This window comes from Hippocampus zosterae, chromosome 1 (assembly GCF_025434085.1).
Source record: "Hippocampus zosterae strain Florida chromosome 1, ASM2543408v3, whole genome shotgun sequence".
In the NCBI taxonomy this organism is placed as follows: Eukaryota; Metazoa; Chordata; class Actinopteri; order Syngnathiformes; family Syngnathidae; genus Hippocampus; species Hippocampus zosterae.
The window spans coordinates 37,962,719-37,984,610 of NC_067451.1; the positions used below are offsets into that span (position 1 = coordinate 37,962,719).

Consider the following 21,892-nt stretch of genomic DNA (forward strand, 5'->3'; position numbering starts at 1 on the left):
GCAACCACCAGGTACACGTTTCACACGCCTTCTTTCATACACATTGCTGACAGCTCCACTCAAAGAATAACACTGACTGCGCTTTTGAGGAGTTTGGGGACGCTGAAGGGAGTTTGGTAAGGCCTGGTTGAAGACAGGGGTTTAGGGGACTGAGGAGGTCTTAGTGATTTTAAATGTGGAGGTCCGTAACATTGAGTCCGGTTGTTCGGGGTCTAAAGCAAGCATCGGCTGGTGTGCTTCCTGGCAGCAGAGTGCTGGTTGGCTTTGACTCCGTCAGTCGTCAAGCCCCGGACATTAGCAGGTTGCTCTCTGGCACCACCTCCTGGCTCCTCAGCGGCGTAGGGAGCGGAAGACGAGGAGCTTAGAGAGGAAATTCTCAGCTCGTTCTTCTCCAAGTTTGTCCTTGCTTTCTTCAAAACATCCCGAGTCCTTGACAGCTGGTTCACGATGAAATGCTCCATGCTCTCCTTGGTGCGACTGGTGCTCCTCAGTCTTTGAATCATCCCCTTCAGTACCTCCTCCTGCTCAGACACGCGCAGCTTGAGGGACAAGATCTCCTCTTGCATCGACTGCTCCTTCTTCAGGTTCGGCGTGGCGGCGTCGGCGCTGGGCAGCGCCGCCCTCCAGAACATCTTCAGCAGGGACGCCGCCTCCTCCAGAATCTGCCTCAGGGTCTTCGTGTTGGACAAGAGACTCGGGACATTGCCGTAATCCAAGAGCTGCTCATTGTTTTGTTTCTGGGCGGCTCCTAACTGTGGAGGAGAGCGCAGGTGCGGGCGCAACGCTGCCTCCATGCGCTGCACGATGCTGCGACCTTCAAGGACTTGTTGCTGGAGAGCGTTAAAGTCATCCACGTGACCGACGGCGTGGCGGCCATAACGGTTGGCGAACGAGCCATCGGCGGCGTCGCCTTCCAGCTCAGCGTGCGGGTCGAGGGGGTCGTTGGCGGCGCTATGGTTGTCATCCAGGTCCGAGTAGGGGGGCAGGGAGATCCACAGTTAAAGAGACCAATGTCCCTGACAGGTGGAGAAGGGGCCGGGTCGTGCAGCAGCTGTCGCCTGTAGACGTTTTCTCTCTGAGGGCTGGCGCCGAAGGCCGACAGGGACGGCGTGCGAGGGAAGCCGGCGCCCAGTTTTTGCTCCAGCTGCTTGTGGAGCTCCAGCTGCTTGAAGGCGCTATTCTCCTGGATGCTGCTCTGCAGCTGGGCCCGCAGACTCCTCACCTCGCTCAGTAGCTCCGCCGACTCCGCGGGCAGGCCAGGAGCTTCGCACAGGAAGCCTTTGTTGGATTTGAAGCTGGAGCACACGCGATCGTAGACGTGCAGTTCGTTCTGCAGGGAGTGGATGAGGTCTCTGCTCTCACACAACTGCTGCTGCAGTAGAGACGCCTCGTGCTGCACTCTGTTGATTCTCTCCTGACCGGCTTGCCTCAAGGCGAGAATCTGCCGTCCCTGCTCCTCACTGTGTGTCTGAAGTCGTCTCAACTCCTCCTTCCACTGCTCAGCTTCCAGTTCGGCTTGCTTGAGGCGGGCGCGTGCTTCGATCAGCTCCTCGCACGAGTCTGTGCTGGCCCTTGAATATAGATGTTTGTAGCTGCTCCTCCGTCGCGCCCAGGGTTTGCTAATTTGTCCTCCAGCTGCTGTCGGAGCCTTTCGTTGGTCCAAATGGACTCTTCCAGACGCTGGCGAAGACATCGCACCTCCCGTAGGTGCTCTTCAATTAAATTGGGCCCCGAGCCCGACTTTAGTGAGTGACCCTCGGGAATGCCGCCCAGCTGGTACTGCGGAAAGGCATGATGAGGTAGCTGGCTGTAGCCTTTCAAGGACGGAGCGGTTAAACCCCCAGAGGCTGAGAAAAGCATTCCCGGACAGCTGAAAGATGATTGGAGGTGTCCACGAGAAGGAGGAGGGATCGATGAATGGGCATCCGGTTCGGATTGTCGCTGCTCATCATGGTCCCGATAGTCTCCGGCGTCTAACTCGGAGCACAGATCCAGGTCTTCGTTGGTTTGACACTCGTCGGACACCAAGGAAGTCCTGTCTGATGGGTCGGTGGTCTCCGAGAGGGCTTGGCAGCTGGATGGCGTGTCAGGGCGATGCTGCAGCTTGTTGTGCAGAGACTCGATGATTTGGTCTTTCTGCTGAAGCTCCTTGCTAAGCTGCATGGCCAGCAACTCGTGGCCTGTCTTGTCAACGGGGCTTTCCACTCGTCCAGTCAGCTTGATGAGCAGTCTCTGAGCTAGCGCGGTGCTTTGTGAAAGCTGCTCTCGAAAGCTCTGCCCCATGTAGTAGTCAACATCGTTGGCCCGCAGCAGCTCCTCAAAAGCCTTGGTGGTGTCAGCCAGATGCTGTGTGAGGATATGGGAGACTCCTTCACCCTCTCTCATCCTCTGCCTCAGGTGGGAGAGCTCACGAGCTTGGGCCTGGATGAGAGAGTTGTACTTTCCAGGCCATGTGGCACATTTCCCCTGCTCTGCTTCGCACTTCCCCTCCAACTTGGAGCTGCTCAATTGGGCCTCCAAGGTGGCCACTCGTGCCATCAGCTCCTGCAGCTCGCGACTGGGTTTGGACGCAGGCAAAGTCGCCTGGGTGTCGGACACCCAGCCTTCATCTTCCTCCACGCCCTCTTGGGCGGGTGACATCTCGAAGGCCCAGTTAACCTTGCGCGGCGTGCGCTCAAGGCTCGAGGCGTAGTCGCTTGTGGCCGAAAGGGAGCGAACACGCATCTGAAGCCCGCGGATGACTTTGTGGCAGCGGGTTAGCTGGGAGCGCAGATCCTGGACCAGGTGATGTAAAGCCGACTCCTCCCCGGTTCCATCGCATGCATCTCCGTTAGTCCCGGTTCTACTGGCCTTGTACCAGTCCCCTCCCACGCTATCCTCCTGTGGCCTGCTGGCATCGTCCCTCTCAGCTTCATTTTCACTGCGTCCACAAGTCTCATAGCCCAAATCCTGTAGATCCACTTGCACCTGCTTACTGGCCTGCTGCACGGACGTCTCGGTGAGCAGGTCCCTGTAGTCCTTCAGCTGCTCGGCCTGAGCGTGAACGGTGGCTTCAGACACCATCAGCCTCTCCTGCAGCTCTCGGTCCTCCAAACAAAGCCGGGCCGAACGCTCACTCGGAACCTTGACAGCCACGCAAGACGTCGCCCCCAGTTCATCATCTTCCATGTAGTCCTCCTCCTCAGTATCGTCCTCCTCCTCACCCCGGTCAAGACTCCCGTGGTTCGTCCCCACTTGACGTTCTTTTAGGAAGCGGTTCTCCTTCCAAAGCCTCGGCAGTGTGCTCCTCATCTGGGTCACCGAGGTGAATCCCTCCCGCTCGAGCTGCGACTGTATTTCTTTTAGCTCCAGTTCAACGCTCTGCGTGCGAGTCGTCAGGAATGCAGACTCTCCTTCATGCCCACGGGCCGCTTGAGGCTGGGTGAAAGGCAAACTCGCAGGTGTAACTTTCTCGTCGTCCTCTATGCTGTCGGTGAACTCGTCGCTGCTGCCGTCTTCATCATCCCCCTCGTCCTCTTCGGTGCTGACATCTCCTAAGTCACGCTGCCTTTTGGTGGCCCTTTCCAGGTCCAGGGCCATGTTCTGAATCCGGGTCAGGACCTCCTCCAGTTGCCCGCGGAGTGCCTGAACCGAGTCCAGCTGAGTGTGGAGGGCCAAGACCTTGTCCGAGCTGTCGCTATTGGTGTGAATGAGATTCTGGTAGAGTCTCTTCTCGGTCCTCAGGGCACCATTCAGCTGACGGTACTCCAAGACGAGCTGCTCCAGCACATGCTCGGTACTTGCTGTTGCTGCTCCCTTTGCTTGCTGGGCAGCCAAAGACGAACGCAGAGCAGAGAGTTCTTTCTGGGCTTCCCTCTCCTTCTTAAGCATTAACTGCAGCTCTTCCCGAAGGGCCTTCACGTCTTCTTCACTCTCTGGAGACGGCGGCCGCATCATGACTTCCTCTTGGTTCTGCATCATCTCCTTAAAAAAAAGGCTTCTTTCTCTCGGAGAAGACCTTGCAGGTGTTGCACGTCTCCGGCCGTCTGCCTCTCTTTGTCCTGCCTCAGCTCGCACAGTTCCTGCTCTCTCTTGGACAGCTGCCTGCGCACCTCCTGCAGCTGACCTGTGCGCTCGCTTATAACCAAGGACAGCCTGTACGAATTGTCCTGCAGGTACTGGTCTTTGTCAGCGAGGGTGTTGAGCAAGTCCGAAAGCCGCGTTTGGTGTTCAATCGATTGGCGGCTGCGGTCTGACAGCAGCTCCTGGAAGAGCTTCTCCTTCAGCTGGAGCCGAGCCTTCAGCTCCTCCACCACCTCGGTGGGGCCGGCCTGAACTCTGGCGACCAGGGTCGCCGTCAGATCCTGTATCTCCTTGCCGCGAGCCTGCAGCGCTGCTTGCAGCTGGCCAATGATGGCGTCCTTCTCCCTGAAAGTTCTGCTCTCCTTTTCTTCACTGGCCTGTTTCAGCCACTGAAGGTTTCTGTAGGCTTCGGCCGCCTGCTCCAGCTCCAGCTCTTTCCTTTGCACCAGAGCATCGAGACTCGTGATGGTCTCCTCGTTGTTAGACAGGATGCAGCGGAGCCTGTCCAGGTCTCGGTCTTTTTCCCGTAGCGCCAGCTGCAGTGTCCTCACTTGACCCTCACGTTCATCCAGGCAGCGGAACTTGTCATCGATGGTGCGCTCCAAAGCTCTGTCTCTGTCTTTAATTCGCTCTCTTAATTTCTCAACAAGTGCATCTCTTGGTTTGGGACTTTCTGGTGTCTCGAACATTTGTGAGTACTCCTGTAACTGTCGCTCCTTCTCCCGCAGAGAGTGATTGAGCTGTGCAATGCTCATGTCTTTTTCTTGCGCCGCGGAGAGCCTCTCGGCCTCGACTTCCTTCAGAGCTTCTTCCTTAGCCCTGAGCTCGGCGCGGGTTTTCTGAAGTGCGCAACGCAGGTCCTGATTGTGTTTTTCAGTCTCTTCCTTATGCTGCAGCGCCTCCTGGAGGTCAGCATTCAGTCTGTCTTTGAAGCGGGCCAGATCGTCATCTTGTCTCTGACTCTGACTGAGACTCCTCTGGCTGGCCTCCAGCTCCAGGCCCAAAGAGAACAGGGAGCTCTGCACGCCCACCAGCTCCCCTTGCAGCTGGGAAAGCGTCACAGACTCACTGACCCCCTCTGGTGTCTTGCTTTGTGCGAGTTGATTCCGGTGGGCCATCTCTCGGAGCTTGTTTAATGTGACGTTCTGCCCCTCAATCAGCTGATACTAGTACACGTATAGTCTCAACTACTTCCCTGTTAAAAGTCCCTTCCACCGGCCAAGGCCTCTCGATGTCAGGCCATCTTTTATTCCATTTTTTGGATATTTCTTTAACCCCCTTAATGAGCGGGTAGTTTCTCCGCACTACCTCGATGGGGGTGGTCACCATTGGACTAGCGTAGTTCCTTTCCCCCATTTTTTTTCTTTTTTTTTTTTTTGATTGCAGATAACAATATCAATTAAACAATGCACATACGATTTTGCCAACCTCAGATGGACCCCTTAAGACCGGCTGTCTCAATTGATATTCGATCCGGTGTATTCCGTCTGCGCTATTTCTGTACCCGCACTCAACTTATGTTGGAGATGACACCTTGTTTGAAAAACAATTGTTCACAAGTTTATGATGATCAGTCTGTAGTCAGTCTGCTATGCAATCCCTGTTCTCAGGTTTTTTTATGTAAACAGAAAATCAGAAGTATTGAGGAGAGCCCCAGAGAGCAATATCAATAATTGGTTTTTAATTTTATCATTCTGTCTTTAATTAAATTAACAAGTCGGGCTTTTCTGCAACTCCAATTTCTCATTGCTCCCAGAGGGTCTAGGGGGCGCCAGCTGACCCTCGTATTATTTATGAGGGGCCACACTCTTTCTTGAGATGCATACATGCACATCTATATTAGTGTCGTTAGCTAGCATTCCCGTGCTTCTTGTTTCTTGTTAGACAGCTGTGGCACATTAATTCTCCTGGGTTTCAGTTACCTCAGGACCTCCACAGTTGGTCATGCATTCTTTTGCTCCTTCAGCATGCCGTCCCCCATCATCCTGTCACATTTTCTCGCTACCAGCAAGGTAGGCCCCAAAATGGGCACAACTCTGGCCCCACGCCCCGCCCCCACGTCACCCACACGGGCAGTGCCTAGCCTTGAAACACGGTGGGCAGGTACAGGTTGGCCACTCCCTGTCCCGCCCCCGAAGCCAGATTCCCCTCCCCGACCGGGCACTGCAGGCGGGCACGCGCCCCAGAGCACCGAGAAGCACATTATCCTATCCATTCCATTCGTTTCTTCTACAAGCACGCTCACTCACTCGCACTCAAGAGCACACACACACTTACTCACGATCGCGCACACGCGCACACACGCACGCTCACCTACACACACCCATGGGTACACTCACAAACACACACACACACACACACACACACACACACTCACACTCACACTCACACACAGGGATCCCACACGTCTCTGCACGCGCAGACACTCACGAACAAAGAAGACAGAGCAGGATTTGATCCATTCCACGTTTTGCTGTTTGCCAACTGCGGCTATGCAGTTTGGTGTTTAACAGTGCAGATATGCACTGACAAATACGCACGTCTTACTTAACTTTCGTTTCGTTTCTAATAGCGCTTTATATTTTCCCCTTTATTTTCTGCAGAATTTAACTTAAGTGTGCACACAAAATACTTTTTTCCCCAGGTATACCAATCCTTGCACTCCAGAGGCATCATTGCCACGTTTTCCCTTTTTCACACAGAGGGATTTTCTCTACACACACAATGCCGTCCAATACCTATTTCCCAAACGCGGTCTGTACAGGCTCAAATTTATCAAACTTTGACAGATGTGTATGCTATTATGACACGTCCCCATAGAGGAATCGAACCGCAAGCAGATCGTATCAGCTTAATCAATATTCAAAAACCGCCAGTCCTTCGTTTTACCTGGGGGCCTCTTACACCAGCATTTAAATTGACAAGCCTTATAACTCACATACACCTCTAATTCGATCAGTGCCCAAACGACGTGGCTTCGCGCGCATCATTCTCTTCGGCCCACAGGTCCGTGACCTGGCCGGATATTTCCTTCATCCACTCTCACACTTCACGGTACGGATGCCAAAGTTGCGCTCGTTCCTATTAGCCAAACGCGGTCGGCGCAACCTCCCTTTTGCGCTGGACTTTGGCAGAGACTAGGCTCCCTCCGGACATCTCGGCTATAGCCCCTGGCCCGTGTGGATTCACCCGTATCTTGTCGCAACATAGTTCAATCGTACCCGTGTTTCCGCCACAATCACACAGCTAAAATTTCGATCCTCCGCGGGACCACTGAAACGACTAATTTCCACGTCCACGTTTTATGGGACTTCCTACTATTTTCTTCTCGTGACAGCCGACCAGCGTTGTTCTCGACAACCTGTCCTGTTTCACATTCGCCCTCCCTGGAGCGTTTATTTCTTCTCGTTTATCATTCTCACCAGACATGTCATGCATACAATTCCCAAAACGTTTTGTTACTGTTCCCTTTTTATTTATTTTCCTGTTTTTATTTTACTTTTCTTTCGCTGTCTCTATTTGGGGCCACTCCCCCTTCAAAAGTCGCATTATGACGGCTTTTGACTAGGAGAGACAACTTTCCCTGGAGCCCGCCGTGGCCCCATCAGATCCGTTTAACTGTCCTCCGTGCGGGGGACAACGCTCCCTCCCCCCCTTTCCAAGAGCGAGCATGCTGCGGCGACTTTGAGTGCAAGCAACTCACCTCAAAACAGGTCGTCGGCTGGCCGCTGGATGCTCGCGGAGAGAGCGGACGGGACGGTCCCCTGGAGAACACGAACCCTGTTCGTGACGCCAAAAATGTGGTATATGGTTTTTGCTGCTTCGCTGGTCTTCAAAAAACACTCGGTGATCGGTGGCTGTTTCCCGATGAATGAGCACTTCAGGGACCACGGCTGATTGGGAAAAGATTTTATTCAACCAATGTCAGAGTGAAGTCTTTCCAAAAAGTTGAGTGGCCCAAGGCATGGATGTAAAAAAGCCTCCCTACCCCTGTCAGGCCCGTATCTTTTATACCTGGCAAGGGGCTGATGTCATGGCTTTGTGCACCAGCTGCGGTTTTCAATCTACTAGTTTACTTCAGTCCTAAAAAAGGAGATCTTGACCAGTGCTGTTGGTGATGGATGACAACAGCCACTTTACCTTATTATAGGATTGCACACACTGCTGAAACTGGATTCTCCCTGACCAGCAAATATAGAATAGAATCGTGTTACTGACGCCAAGTGGACATTCTAAGGCCACCTACAGGAATAGAGAGGGAATTCCAAATTACACTTCAGTTTTCTCCGGGTACTCTAGTTCTGCCTCCCACATTCCAAACGCCATTATCTACCTCATCCACTCAGTGCTGTCACACTTGGAGAAGGCTGGGAGCACTGTGAGAATCATGTTCTTTGATTTCTCCAGTGCCTTCAACACCATCCAGCCCAACTTACTGGGAGGCAAACAGCAGAACGCCGGAGTGGACCACCATCTCACAGCATGGATCATAGACTACCTCACGAATCGGCCGCGTGAGGTTGTAGAGCTGTGAGTCGGACAGGCTTCTCTGCAGCACTGGAGCGCCGCAGGGGACTGTTCTGGCTCCATTCCTGTTCATCCTCTACACCTCGGACTTCAGACACGCCACTCCAAACTGCCACCTTTAGAAGTTCTCCGATGACTCTGCGATTGTTGGACTCATTACAGAGGGGGACAATCGGGAGTACAGGGGACTGACGAAGGACTTTGTGGACTGGTGACAGCAGAATCTCCTCCAGATCAAACCTAGAAAAACTAAGGAGTTGGTTGTGGATTTCTGCAGGTAACAGTCCTCACTAGCACCGATGAACATCCATCTACTCAGGAAACTGAGGTCTTTTGGGGTTCAGGGGTCGCTCCTTAAGACTTTCTATAACTCGGTGGTGGCCTCGGCCATCCATTATGGCATTGTCTGCTGGTCAGGCAGCATCTCAGCCCGGGACAGAAAGAGACTGGAGCGACTGGTCAGATAGGCCAGTTCTGTCCTGGGCTGCTCCCTTGACACTCTGGAGGAGGTGGGCAACAGAAGAATGCTAACTAAGCTAAAAGCTATGATGGACAGTCCCTCCCACCCTCTCCAGCCCGCCCTGACAGCACTAGGTAGCTCCTTCAGCCAGAGACAGTTACACCCGCGCTGCAAGAAGGAGAGATACTGACGCTCGTTCCTACCGACTACTGTCAGGCTGCTGAATAAAAATAACAACAATAATAATAATAATTCAATGATGTGAAAAACAATTGTAAATAGCACTGCGATTTATCCATTTTGTATTTATATTGCACCTAATTGAATGGTGTTTGTTTGTCTCGCGCCACCTTACCTCTCTGAGCTCGTCCGCCCCTACACACCTGCCTGGCGCCTCAGGTCTGTGGACCAGACTTTGTTAGAAGTACCAAGAACTAAACTGAGGCTCAGAGGGGATCGAGCCTTTTCTGTTGCTGGTCCCTCTCTCTTGAATGACCTCCCACTGAACATTCGGCAAGCCCATCTTCCCAGCTCGCTGCCCATCGCTGCCCATCTTCAAAGCCCGCCTCAAAACTCACTTGTATTCTTTGCCATTCGACTCAGCATGACTTAGATTTGTTCTTGATTTTACTGTTTGGTGCTCTCTACCTCCTTTATTACCTATTTGTCTTACTGTTTATTGTGCATGTTAAATTGCTCAAAGTACAGCACTTTGTATGCATCGATGGCTGTTTGAAAGTGCTCTATAAATACTGTTGACTTGACTTGACTTTACTCACAATCCAGCTAATATCAGGCCTAGTGCAGGTCATGATGTATATGAGGCTGCCCAGCATTGCTCTATATTTCCTCTGATCGGTTTTGTCCCCTTCTAGAGCCAGGTCACATTTGATTTCACTTGGAGTGGCTCTTGCTTTGCATTCAGACATGCCAAACTTCTCCAATATTTTCTCAATATATCTGGATTGGTTTAATGTGATTGAGCCCACATTTTGCTTGAAATCAATCCCAATGAAATGAGTAAGGCATCCGAGGTCTTTCATCCGAAACTTACTCTTGAGTTTCTCTTTGATCTCACATAAACACCTCTCATTGCTGGCAGCCACAATGATATCATCGACCCACAATAACAAAATCACTTTTTCTTTGTCAGACATTTTGGTGTAGATACAGTGGTCTGGTTGACTCTGTACAAACTCGTTCTCAAGTAAAAACTCATGGAGCATCATGTTCCAATTTCTCCCAGACTGTTTGAGGCCATATATGGATTTGTTTAACTTACACACAAGTTGTACCCCATCCTTTTGTTTCACACAAAAACCTTCAGGTTGATCCATGTATAGTTCGCAGTCAATAGGTGCATGTAAGTATGCTGCCTTCACGTCCATTTTGTTTAAGAGCAAGTCATACTGTGCAGCAAGCTGTGTCAGTAGTCGCAGCTATGTCAGATTAGCGGTCGGCGAAAACGTCTCAGAATAGTCAAGTCCTTCTCTCTGACTGTACCCTTTGGCTACATATCTCCCTTTATATGTTTCATTGCCTTTGTCATCCTCCTTTAAAGCATACAATCACCTTCCCCCACTATCTGTCTACCCTCCGGTAATGGCACAAGGGTGAAAGTGTCGTTCTCTTTAAAAGAAGTCATCTCATCTATCATAGCCTTTCTCCACTTATCTGACTTTGGTGATGCCATTGCCTCGTAGAATGTTTGTGGCAATCCCACTGTTGCTCTATAGCAGTAATCAATTGTGATTTCATTGCCTTTTACTACACATTCATAATCCTCTAAATATTTTGGTGTCTTCCTTTCTCTACCAGAAGTACGAGGAGTCTCAGTACCATTGGTTGGGTCCGTGTCACAGTCAGCTTTATGCTCTGGTTCTGTGTCAGAATCTTTTTCTACATATTCTGTCTGTGACTGACATGCTTTAGGCATAGTTACCCACTCTACATAGTGGTCCTCCAGTTGAGTCTTCTCAGTCTGCGTCTCACTCTCAGTCACGGTCTTTGTGATGAAGTGGACCTGTCTGTTTTTATGAACCTTGTTTTTCTCTGGAAAATAGATCAAATAAGCAGGTGAATGACGGTCAAAACCAACAAAGATCCTCTTTTTGCCCTTTGGATCTAGCTTTTTCCTGTTTTGCTCATAGACCATGCATTCTGAACCAAACTTTTTCATTTTTGACAAATCTGGCCTTTTTCCTGTGAAAAAGAAATAAGGAGTCTCCCCTGTTCTTTCGCAGTAACACCTGTTCCGTATAACTGCTGCTGTTCTGGCCATATGGCCATAGCTCTTTGGGTAAGCCTGATTCTATCAGCATACACCTGACCATCTTAAACAATGTGCGCCAGTTCCTCTCTGCTGTCCCATTTTGATGTGGGGAGTAGGGCGCTGATCTCTCATGCTTTATCACATTATCTCGAAGCAGAGATTGATACTCTTTTGAAACAAACTCTGCCCCATTATCCGATCTCATTCGCTTTACTTTACCATATGGTGCTGTGTCTGCCAAGAACTGCTTTGTAGCTTCAACTGCGATGTTTTTGTTCCTGAGAAAGTATACAAAAACAGCTCCAGGAAAGTCATCAGTCAAAGTGATAGCATATTTGTACCCGTCGAATGACTCTGGGTCAATAGGCCCACCTAGATCTGCATGTACCAACCCTAATGGCTCTTTAGCTCTCACATCACTTTTCCTGTTTCTATTCTGGGTGAATTTCCCTTGAATACAGGTTTCACACTGGGTAGGTCTAGTTTTGTCACTGATTTTCATACCTTCTAGTACAGCTTCAAGCTTAGCAATATCACCATAGTTACAATGGCCCATTATCTCATGCCATGTTTTCATGTCTAAAGATGCATTGCAGGAGTCCTCACTGCATGCAGAATTTTCCGTGACAATGTCAAGACAGTACATTCGGTGTTTTTCATTCATCTTGCATATTGTCCCTTCTGAAAGAATCATCCATCCATCCATCCATATTCTACCGCTTATCCGGGGCCGGGTCGCGGGGGCAACAGCTTTAGCAGGGAAGCCCAGACATCCCTCTCCCTAGCTACTTCTTCCAGCTCTCCCCGGGGGATCCCGAGGCGTTCCCAGGCCAGCTGGGTGACATAGTCTCTCCAAGCGTGTCCTGGGTCTTCCTCGGGGTCTCCTCCCGGTGGGACATGCCCGGAACACCTCACCAGGGAGGCGTTCAGGAGGCATCCGAATCAGATGCCCAAGCCACCTCATCTGGCTCCTCTCGATGTGGAGGAGAAGCGGCTGGACTCTGAGCCCCTCCCGGATGACCGAGCTTCTCACCTTATCTCTAAGGGAGAGCCCGGACACCCTGCGGAGAAAACTCATTTCGGCCGCTTGTATCCGGGATCTCGTTCTTTCGGTCACGACCCATAGCTCGTGGCCATAGATGAGGGTTGGAACGTAGATCGACCGGTAAATTGAGAGCTTCGCCCTTTGGCTCAGCTCCTTCTTCACCACGACAGACCGATACAACGTCCGCATCACAGCAGACGCTGCACCGATCCGCCTGTCGATCTCTCGCTCCCTCCTGCCCTCACTCGTGAACAAGACCCCAAAATACTTAAACTCCTCCACTTGGGGCAAGATCTCCCCCCCCCCCCCCCGACCCGGAGGGGGCACTCCACCCTTTTCCGACTGAGGACCATGGTTTCAGATTTGGAGGTGCTGATCTTCATCCCAACCGCTTCACACTCGGCTGCGAAACGCTCCAGTGAGAGTTGGAGAGCCCTGTTTGAAGGAGCCAACAGCACCACATCATCTGCAAAAAGCAGGGATGCAATACTGAGGCCCCCAAAAAGGACCCCCTCAACGCTTCGGCTGCGCCTAGAGATTCTGTCCATAAAGGTTATAAACAGAATCTGTGACAAAGGGCAGCCTTGGCGGAGTCCTACCCTCACTGGAAACGATTCCGACTTACTGCCAGCAATGCGAAACAAACTCTGACATCGGTGGTATAGTGACCGAACAGCCCGTATCAGGGGGTTCGGTACTCCATACCCACGACGCACCCCCCACAGAACTCCCCGAGGGACACGGTCAAACGCCTTCTCCAAGTCCACAAAACACATGTAGACTGGTTGGGCGAATTCCCACATACCCTCGAGAACCCTGCTAAGGGTGTAGAGCTGGTCCACTGTTCCACGGCCGGGACGAAAACCACACTGCTCCTCCTCAATCTGAGGCTCGACTTCCTGACGGACCCTCCTCTCCAGCACCCCTGAATAGACCTTACCAGGGAGGCTGAGGAGTGTGATCCCTCTGTTGTTGGAACACACCCTCCGGTCCCCCTTTTTAAGAATCATTTTGTTGTTATTTTTCTCAAAGTTGAACTTCGCTCCTTTCTCCTTTGTAAATTTCCCCAGTGTGGGACGAATAAAGGATATCTTATCTTATCGAAGTGGCTGCCTCCACTGAAACGATATTCTGCGGGTATCCTGGGATGAGGAGAGCATTTGTGATCTTGACACTCACTACTCGTCCACTGCTGTCGGCCAGCTTGATTTGCGCGTCCCCCTTCTTCTCGACACTTCCGGTGATCTGTCTTCCATCAGCCAGCTGCATGATGTGATCTTTAGGCCGGAAACTCTCATCAAATCGGGTGAATGCGGTCTTGTCGGTGATTATGTGGGCAGAAGCACCGCTGTCCACAAGTAGTCCATATTGCTGCGCTCCCTTGGGTCGCCATTCACTCACCCGGAGCAATACTGTTTCCTCTTCTTCCCTCGAAGATTTGGCTTGGTCTCTCCCACGGAATACTTTTTCCGCATCGTCCATAACTGCAGCCACTTTCTTGTTCTTATCAGCATTTGTCCTTCGCTTGTCCTTCATACAGGATGAGTGTCAATGTTTTATCATCGAAGCAGCCGCACAGTTCAGCATATGCCAGTTCGTTTTTCCACTCGGTTTCTGCTGCGGCCTGTTTGCTGGATCCCGCAGCTACGTCACACCCAAGGATAGCATCTTTTAGCCCGATGGTTTTCAAGTATGCTAGGAACCTTGCCTCCCAGATGTGATAGCGGGGCTCATCTCCGTCAAATCGCGGCGGTAATCCTCTCCCATGGAGCGCCGCTGTGCCTGTAAGCCACCTGGGCCCATAACCTGTTGGAGCTCCTGCTGCGGACGTCTCTCGCTGTTCATGTGTAGGCATCATTGCTGATGACTACACTCGGTTCGAAGCACAAGACTGGAGACGTTTCTTATTGATTTCAAACTCGATCGGCAAATTGATCCAGCTTCTTTCACCTTAGACAGCAGGCCAAAATAAAACCTCTCCTCTCACATGAACACTTTGAGACATTAATTCAGGCCTTTGTCACATCCCGGCTCGATTACTGCAATGCCCTGTACTTTGGAGTCAGCCAGTCCTCCATTAAGCGCCTTCAGCTGGTCCAGAATGCCGCTGCTCGCCTCTTGACTGGTACTCGTAAGAGGGAGCATATAATTCCTACTCTGGCATCCCTCACTGGCTCCCCATTCATTTTAGAGTTATTTTCAAGATCCTCCTCTTTGTTTTCAAATCTCTGAATAATCTCGCGCCACCTTACCTCTCTGAGCTCATCCGCCCCTACACACCTGCCCGGCGCCTCAGGTCTGTGAACCAGACATGATTAGAAATACCAAGAACTAAACTGAGGCTCAGAGGGGATCGAGCCTTTTCTGTTGCTGGTCCCTCTCCCTGGACTGACCTCCCACTGAACATTCGACAAGCCTCCTCGCTGCCCATCTTTAAAACCCGCCTCAAAAATCACTTGTATTCTTTGGCGTTCGACTCAGCATGATTTAGATTTGTTCTTGATTTTACTGCTAGGTGCTTTCTACTGCCTTTATTACGGATTCATCTTACTGTTCATTGTGTATGTTAAATCGCTCCATGTACAGCACTTTGTATGCAGCGATGGCTGTTTGAAAGTGCTCTATAAATACTGTTGACTTGACTTATTTTTCTGTGGTCGCTACCACTGTGTCTCTGAACACCCGACTTGCCTCAGTGCATCGTCACTGCCAGAAGCGAACTGCAGGGAAGCTCCACCCCCTTTATTTATATACACCCCATAATACGGTATCCCTCTACACAAAATAGTACCAAACATTTACCGTATTTTCACGACTATTCGACGCACCGTACGGTTGGGCGCAGTCTCATTAATGGGTGACATTTCTGTATTTTACACATATACAGACCACACTGTACCAATGGGCGCAGTTTTACAGTGGTAAAACATACGCCAGCTTAAACATATGGCATGCATGCGCGCACGCTAACACGTTAGCTTGACGCATACGGTAGCATGCCAAGACATACAGATACAAGCTAAAAACACATTTTTAAAAAGGCAAGGAAAGCAGAACTGACTTCGGGTGTATTTTATTTAGCCATCGTACAATGTTCTCAAGTTTTTCGATCAATCATCACCCAGAAATCCATCAAAGTCCTCATCCTCTGTATCAGAAGCAGAGGACTGCACATCCCAGTTCTCATTGAAAGCATCACATGCTAGTGTGAGTTGCTACGCATTGCCGAGCGGAAAGAAGGAGCAGCAACAGCAAAGTCAACATTTCTCTCGTGTGAAGCATTCCCACATTTGAAAGTAAAGAACAGAGCGAAACATGGTGGCAGCGCGTGTGTGTGTAGAAAGAATTGAACAATTGCGCAAGTACCGTAATCCATCAAAAACGCCGCGTTCCCTCTCGTTGTTGCGTATTGTGGAGTAACTCGGCAAGCGCTGCCTCTCACTCTTTGTAAAGTTGTGTTTGCCACCGATCATCCATTGTTCCCAAGCCGTTCGCAACTTTAAACGCCCGGTTGATGCCAATGTCCAGCGGTTGTGTCACGTCCCGTGTTTGCCAGCAGGGGGCGGGCTTTCTCCCCGCCGCCTGCACACCTGTCACCCATTTGTGAGTGATTACTCTGCCTTTATTTGGACGCTCTGGCAGTCTACTCACTGCCGGAGTATTCCACGCCGTGCCAAAATTATCTCGCCTAATTCCTATTCGACTTGCCTCCTAGCCTTGTGGCTGTTATTGCGCGTTCTTATTCCTCTTTCGAGTGAGATTTATAGCTTTATCTAATCAAGACCCTCCTTGCAATTTTTCCGCAAGCGTTTTCTGTTGTTCTCTTTATTTTATCCCTGGTCCTTATTTTGACCAGCGCTTTTTGTTATTCTCCCTGTCGGGTAATTTTGTGTTCGTATTAAAGACTCCTTTTGTTCTCTGACAAAACCTCTTTCTGTGTCTGCTATTTCGGGGATCCACTTTCAGTTATTTTGTTGTGCACGATGCAATAATTCCATCGCTTCGGGCACAACGTGACAGGTTGGAGTTCTCTCAAGCCTCCGGGAATAACGGCAAGCTGAGAGTTCATTTGCTTGACTTGTTTTTTCACCGCTGCTGTGAGATGGGCACGCATGCCAAAAGCATAACCGGTGGCTTTAAGTTTGAACTGAGCTTTGTAGGCGTGTCTCTTTGTCGAATTTATTTTCAGGGGTTCTTAGAAACCAAAAACGGAGTTGTTTTGCAACAATGCACATTGCCACACTCTATACAAGTGTTGGTACTGGCTTGCGGCGTCCCTTTAGCGTCCACTTACACGCCCACCCTTCACCATTGGCGGACTAGCTTGCCTGTCCTCTCTCTCTCTCTCCCTCTCCATATATGTATATATACACGCCCACCCTTCCCTGATTGGCCGACTTCTTTCCCGCATGCCTGGTCACAGTCACTTCCGCCTTTTCTCTATAGAAACAGCGTGTCGGCTGTCAGTCAGATTTTGGAACTCAGCGCATATAAAGGACGCTCCGCACCATAAGGCGTCCTGTCCATTTTGGAGAAAATTTGAGACTTTTAATGACGCCTTATAGTCGTGAAAATACGGTACTCATAATGCCAGTGGCATACATCGTCACTCAACACTCTCGATGCAATTGACAACGTTTTTTCGATGAAAAGAGCAGGCAGTGGGCAGCCTACTTGCCCCTCGGGGACATTTGCTGCCAGGTACGCCTTAGAGAAAGTGGAGAATGGTGTGCCTGCCAATACTGTCCGTTGACAATGTGGAAGAAATCTACATTATCGGCCTTCTGATGACAGGTATGCTGCTGTTTGGTGTTAGCAGTTTCCTGTTCTATCACAAAATTCAACCGACGAGAGCAGCTTTATTGGAAATGAAGAAGCTGCATTTTTTTCTCGATAGTCTAGCGTGAATGTCCAAAACTCAGACTCAAGCGGTGACTGAGCTCAACCGCAATATGGACGCGGTTGTAGAGCGTCTCCGTATGATGGGTATCAACTTGGAGAAGTTGGAATGAGTGCTTCAGAAAAAAAATTGCAGAGTTGGCTGATCGGCACCACTGAAGGGATACAGCCACGGACTCAAGGCCATCTGAAATTGTTGGCCGCCGTCCCAAAACAAAACAATGCTATCTGGACCTTTTCCCCTGGAATGAGGTACGCGTGGAAGCTAGTGCCCCCACCATCACCCCCTCCTAATGGCCATAGACTTATAACCCAGGACTGTCTCCATGAGCAGACCTTGAACAGCTGCGGCCTGTTACGCACACACAACCAGACAATCACACGCGCATACACATCCTTGTTATCACCGCCTTCATTGTTCCTGATTTTTTCCTGTGACGTGAACTGATCTGCTGAGCGCTGGAATGGACTGGCAGCTCGCCGGTCGGGCCACGTCGGCCCCCCCCCCCCCCATCCATCCGCCCCCTCATTACATGTTATGTCTTGTGACTTGTTGTAACTGTCATATGCTTTTGATGTGCTGGGTCTTTTTTTTCCTGGACTTAAATTATCCTCAATAGAGGATAGTTCGAGCATCTTTTTTTTCCTACCCTCCTTCGTGTGTTACTTTCTCATCTAAGATCTCGGGGCGCTGTAGACACGACGAGTACCGAAAGGCCCTATGCACTGTCTTCCATGTTCATCTTTGTCATCAGGCGCCCACAGGTATGGCAGCCTCGGTCACACGCTCCCTAGTGTTATCCCTGTTTTTGTCATTTTCGTCCCTTAGCGGCTTACTTACACGAGGTAAAAGTTGCTGCGCATTGGGGAGTCTACGCTCAGTGTTTTTTCACTAGCACACGAAAATCCACAAGGTTTTTCGGAACTAATCGCGAGCGCAGCGGCTGCGCTGTACAGAGCATGGAAACGGCGCCGGAGGAGGGGGAAGCGAGCCGGCGTGCTCGTCAAGCTCCAGCAGCGTGGATTTCGAACCCTGCTCCCATCGATCCATCTTGATAATCTACAATCTTTGCCAAGCAAGATGGATGAACTTCTTCTCCTCACAAAGACCAACAAAACCTTTGCATGTTCTGCTGCGCTCTGCTTCACCGAAACCTGGCTCAGTGACCGCCACCCGGATTCCGCGCTACATCGACCCTGCTTCCGCCTTCTCCGAGCCAACCGCGACACGGAGCTATCAGGGAAATCTAAAGGTGGTGGGATTTGCTTCTATATCAACGAAGAATGGTGCACTGATGTCACGAAGCTCGGCGCACACTGCAGCCCGGACCTGGAGTCGCTGTCTTTAAAATGCAAGCCATTCTACTCGTCCACAAGCTAACGCTAACACGGCGATGCAAACGCTAGCCGAACAAGTAAACAAACTCAAACTAAAATACCCGGAGTCACCCCTCATCATTTTGGGCGATTTTAATAGAGCATATCTTAACCGTGAACTTCCCAGATATAAGCACCACATCGACTGTTTCACCAGAGAAGGCAATATTCTAGACCACTACTATACAACAATCAAAAATTCATACAGATCGGTCGCCCGTGCAGCATTGGGTCTTTCTGACCACAATTTAATCCACTTAATACCTACATACAGACAGAAACTCAAATGTGCTAAACCGGTTGTTAAGAAAAAAAATGGACAAATGAAGCAAAGCTAGCTTTTACAAGAATGCTTAGACTGCACTAATTGGGGCGTCTTTGAAACTTCAACGGGCACACTGGATGAATACACAGACACTGTAACATCATACATCAGTTTCTGTGAGGACATGTGTGTACCAACGATGTCCTTTTGCTCCTTCAACAATAACAAGCCATGGTTTACTCCCAAACTCAGGCAACTCAGGAAAGAGAGAGGCCGCATTTCGAAGTGGAGATCGGGTACTGTCCAAACACGCCCGAAACCAATTGACAAAGGAAATTAACATCGCTAAGAGAAGCTATGCAGAGAGGCTGAAAAAACAGTTCTCTGCTAATGACTCTGCATCTGTGTGGAATGGCCTGAAAGCAATCACTAACTATAGAATGCCATCCCCCCAAACAGTGAAGAATAAGGGTCTTGCTAATGAACTAAACATGTTTTTCTGCCGATTTGAAAAGGACACCCCCATTTCCCACACACACCCACCTCTACAAGAAACTACTCTATATAGGCCCCGCCCCCACCACCACCCTCCTTTTCTCCACTACAGATCCACGAACAGGACGTGAGACGGCTCTTCAAGCAGCAGAAGATCAAGAAAGCTGCGGGGCCCGACAAAGTGTCCCCCTCCTGCCTGAAAGTCTGCCCTGACCAGCTGGCTCCGGTCTTCACACAAATCTTCAACAGATCCCTGGAGCTATGTGAGGTCCCATCCTGCTTCAAACAGTCTACCATCATCCCAGTTCCCAAGAAATCGGCAACATCGGAACTAAACGACCGTAGGCCTGTCGCCCCGACGTCTGTGGTCATGAAGTCCTTTGAACGCCTTGTGCTGAACCACCTAAAGAACGTCACCGGACCCCTGCTGGACCCGCTCCAGTTTGCCTACCAGGCAAACCGGTCTGTAGAGGACGCAGTCAACATATGCCTGCACTACATCCTCGAGCACCTCGACAGCACATGTACCTATGTAAGGATCCTGTTTGTGGATTTCAGCTCTGCGTTCAACACCATCATCCCAGAACTCCTTACCCCTAAACTTCTCCAGCTCGGTGTGTCGCCTACGATCTGCCAGTGGATCATCAGTTTCCTGACGGGACGGACACAACAGGTGAGACTGGGAAGAACAATATCATCAACACGCACCACGAGCACTGGAGCACCACACGTTCTCTCTACACTGCTCTTCTCCCTCTACACAAACGATTGCACCTCAACAAGTCCAGCTGTCAAACTCATAAAGTTCGCAGACGACACCATGGTCAACGGTCTCATCAAAGACGGTGACGAGTGTCAGGTTGGCCCAAATTGACACTCAAGAATAACCAAAAGGAGGAGACAGGAGACTCGATTCTGGTACCAGGAGGGAACGAGGAGAAGCGTTCGGTTTCAGTTCTCCACACGGAACCCTAACGATCTCCCCCTTCACCTCCTCATTTATTGGGAAAAGCTACTACATAGGTGTGTCCAACCTAAAGGGTGGGGGCTGTTGAACACACACTGAACTTGTTTGACTATGTGTGTGTATGTGAGTGCAATTTACGTACATGTGTGCAAATAGACATAAACATCCCGTTGCAGCTGGTGTTGATGTCTCCATTCACGGTTCAGCCTTGCTCGCTGTTTAGTCTTAACAGTTATCTCTTCCCAGCCACGTCCTCGGAAAGGTGGTTGCGACCCTAACTTCTCACACAGTACAGCAAGCAAAAGTGAGCACATAATGAAGAACATATAATGATTATAGATGTGAGTAAATAATAAAGGATAAATCTTTATTGAAAGCATAAGCGTTCTTCATTGCAAGCAAAATCAAACTATACTGACAGGCAGAAGCATTCTTCATTGCGAGCATAAAATGACGACACGAGAATCAACCGAATAATACGTGAATGTATGATTACTAAACAATAATAAATCCAACAACGAATCTGCGTACCGCCAACAAGTGGAGCAGCTGGAGCTCTGGTGCTGCCGACACAACCTCGGGCTGAACACGCTCAAGACTGTAGAGATGATCGTGGACTTCAGGAAACATTCTTCTCCACAGCTGCCCCTCACACTATCCAACTGCCCTGTGTCAACCGTCGAGACCTTCAAGTTCCTGGGAATCACAGTCTCCCAGGACATGAAGTGGGACGTCAACACCATCTCCATCCTGAAAATGGCCCAGCTGAGGATGTGCTTCCTGAGGCTGCTGAGGAAGCATGGCCTGCCACAGGAGGTGTGATGACAGTTCTACACGGCAGTCATCAAATCAATCCTGTGTTCTTCCATCACGGTTTGGTTTGGGGCCGTCACAAAAAAGGACAAAATCCGACTTCAACGGACAGTTAGGATGGCAGGAAAAAATCATTGGCACCGCCATACCCACTCTTGAGGACTTGCACACTGCAAGAATCAAGACAAGGGCAGGGAAAATCCTCCTGGATCCCCCGCACACTGCTGTCCACTGTCCACAGCACATTTAACAATAAAGTTGTACTTGCCATGTGATAATCAGCTTTATTTTTTACAATTATTATACAATACTGACCTATGTCTACAATGCAGAGGTGATTGCTCTAAGACTGCAAGGGAAGCTCAGCTTCCCCTAAAATGCCAAAAAGTAAGTGATCAAATAAATGTGTGTAGGTACCATTGTGCGGACATGTCATTGACTAAATATGCGCAACAACGCGCTCAACTTTTGTTCTGAATCAGCTTCTTATTACTGGTTACAATGAGACTCTCTTGTCATTCATTCCCGCAGCTTCACTGTGCTTTAAACTGCGTGGACGTTGAATGTTGACCGCCGGACGCTGGGCGTCGAGAGAGTTCAGTGTAGGTTATCCCAATGCATTGAAACGAGACGAGTCTTCGGATAAATGCTGGCTTTGTCCCGCCCATTGGACGGTCAGCGTCTCTGGGAGTCTATGGACAGTGGGGGTT

The 21,892-nt window shown here is 50.2% G+C and overlaps 1 pseudogene; it reads right to left on the reverse strand.

The window, feature by feature from the left end:
- Positions 1-212: 212 nt before the first annotated feature.
- On the reverse strand, positions 213-5,391 carry LOC127608390 (myomegalin-like; annotated as a pseudogene).
- Positions 5,392-21,892: the final 16,501 nt, after the last annotated feature.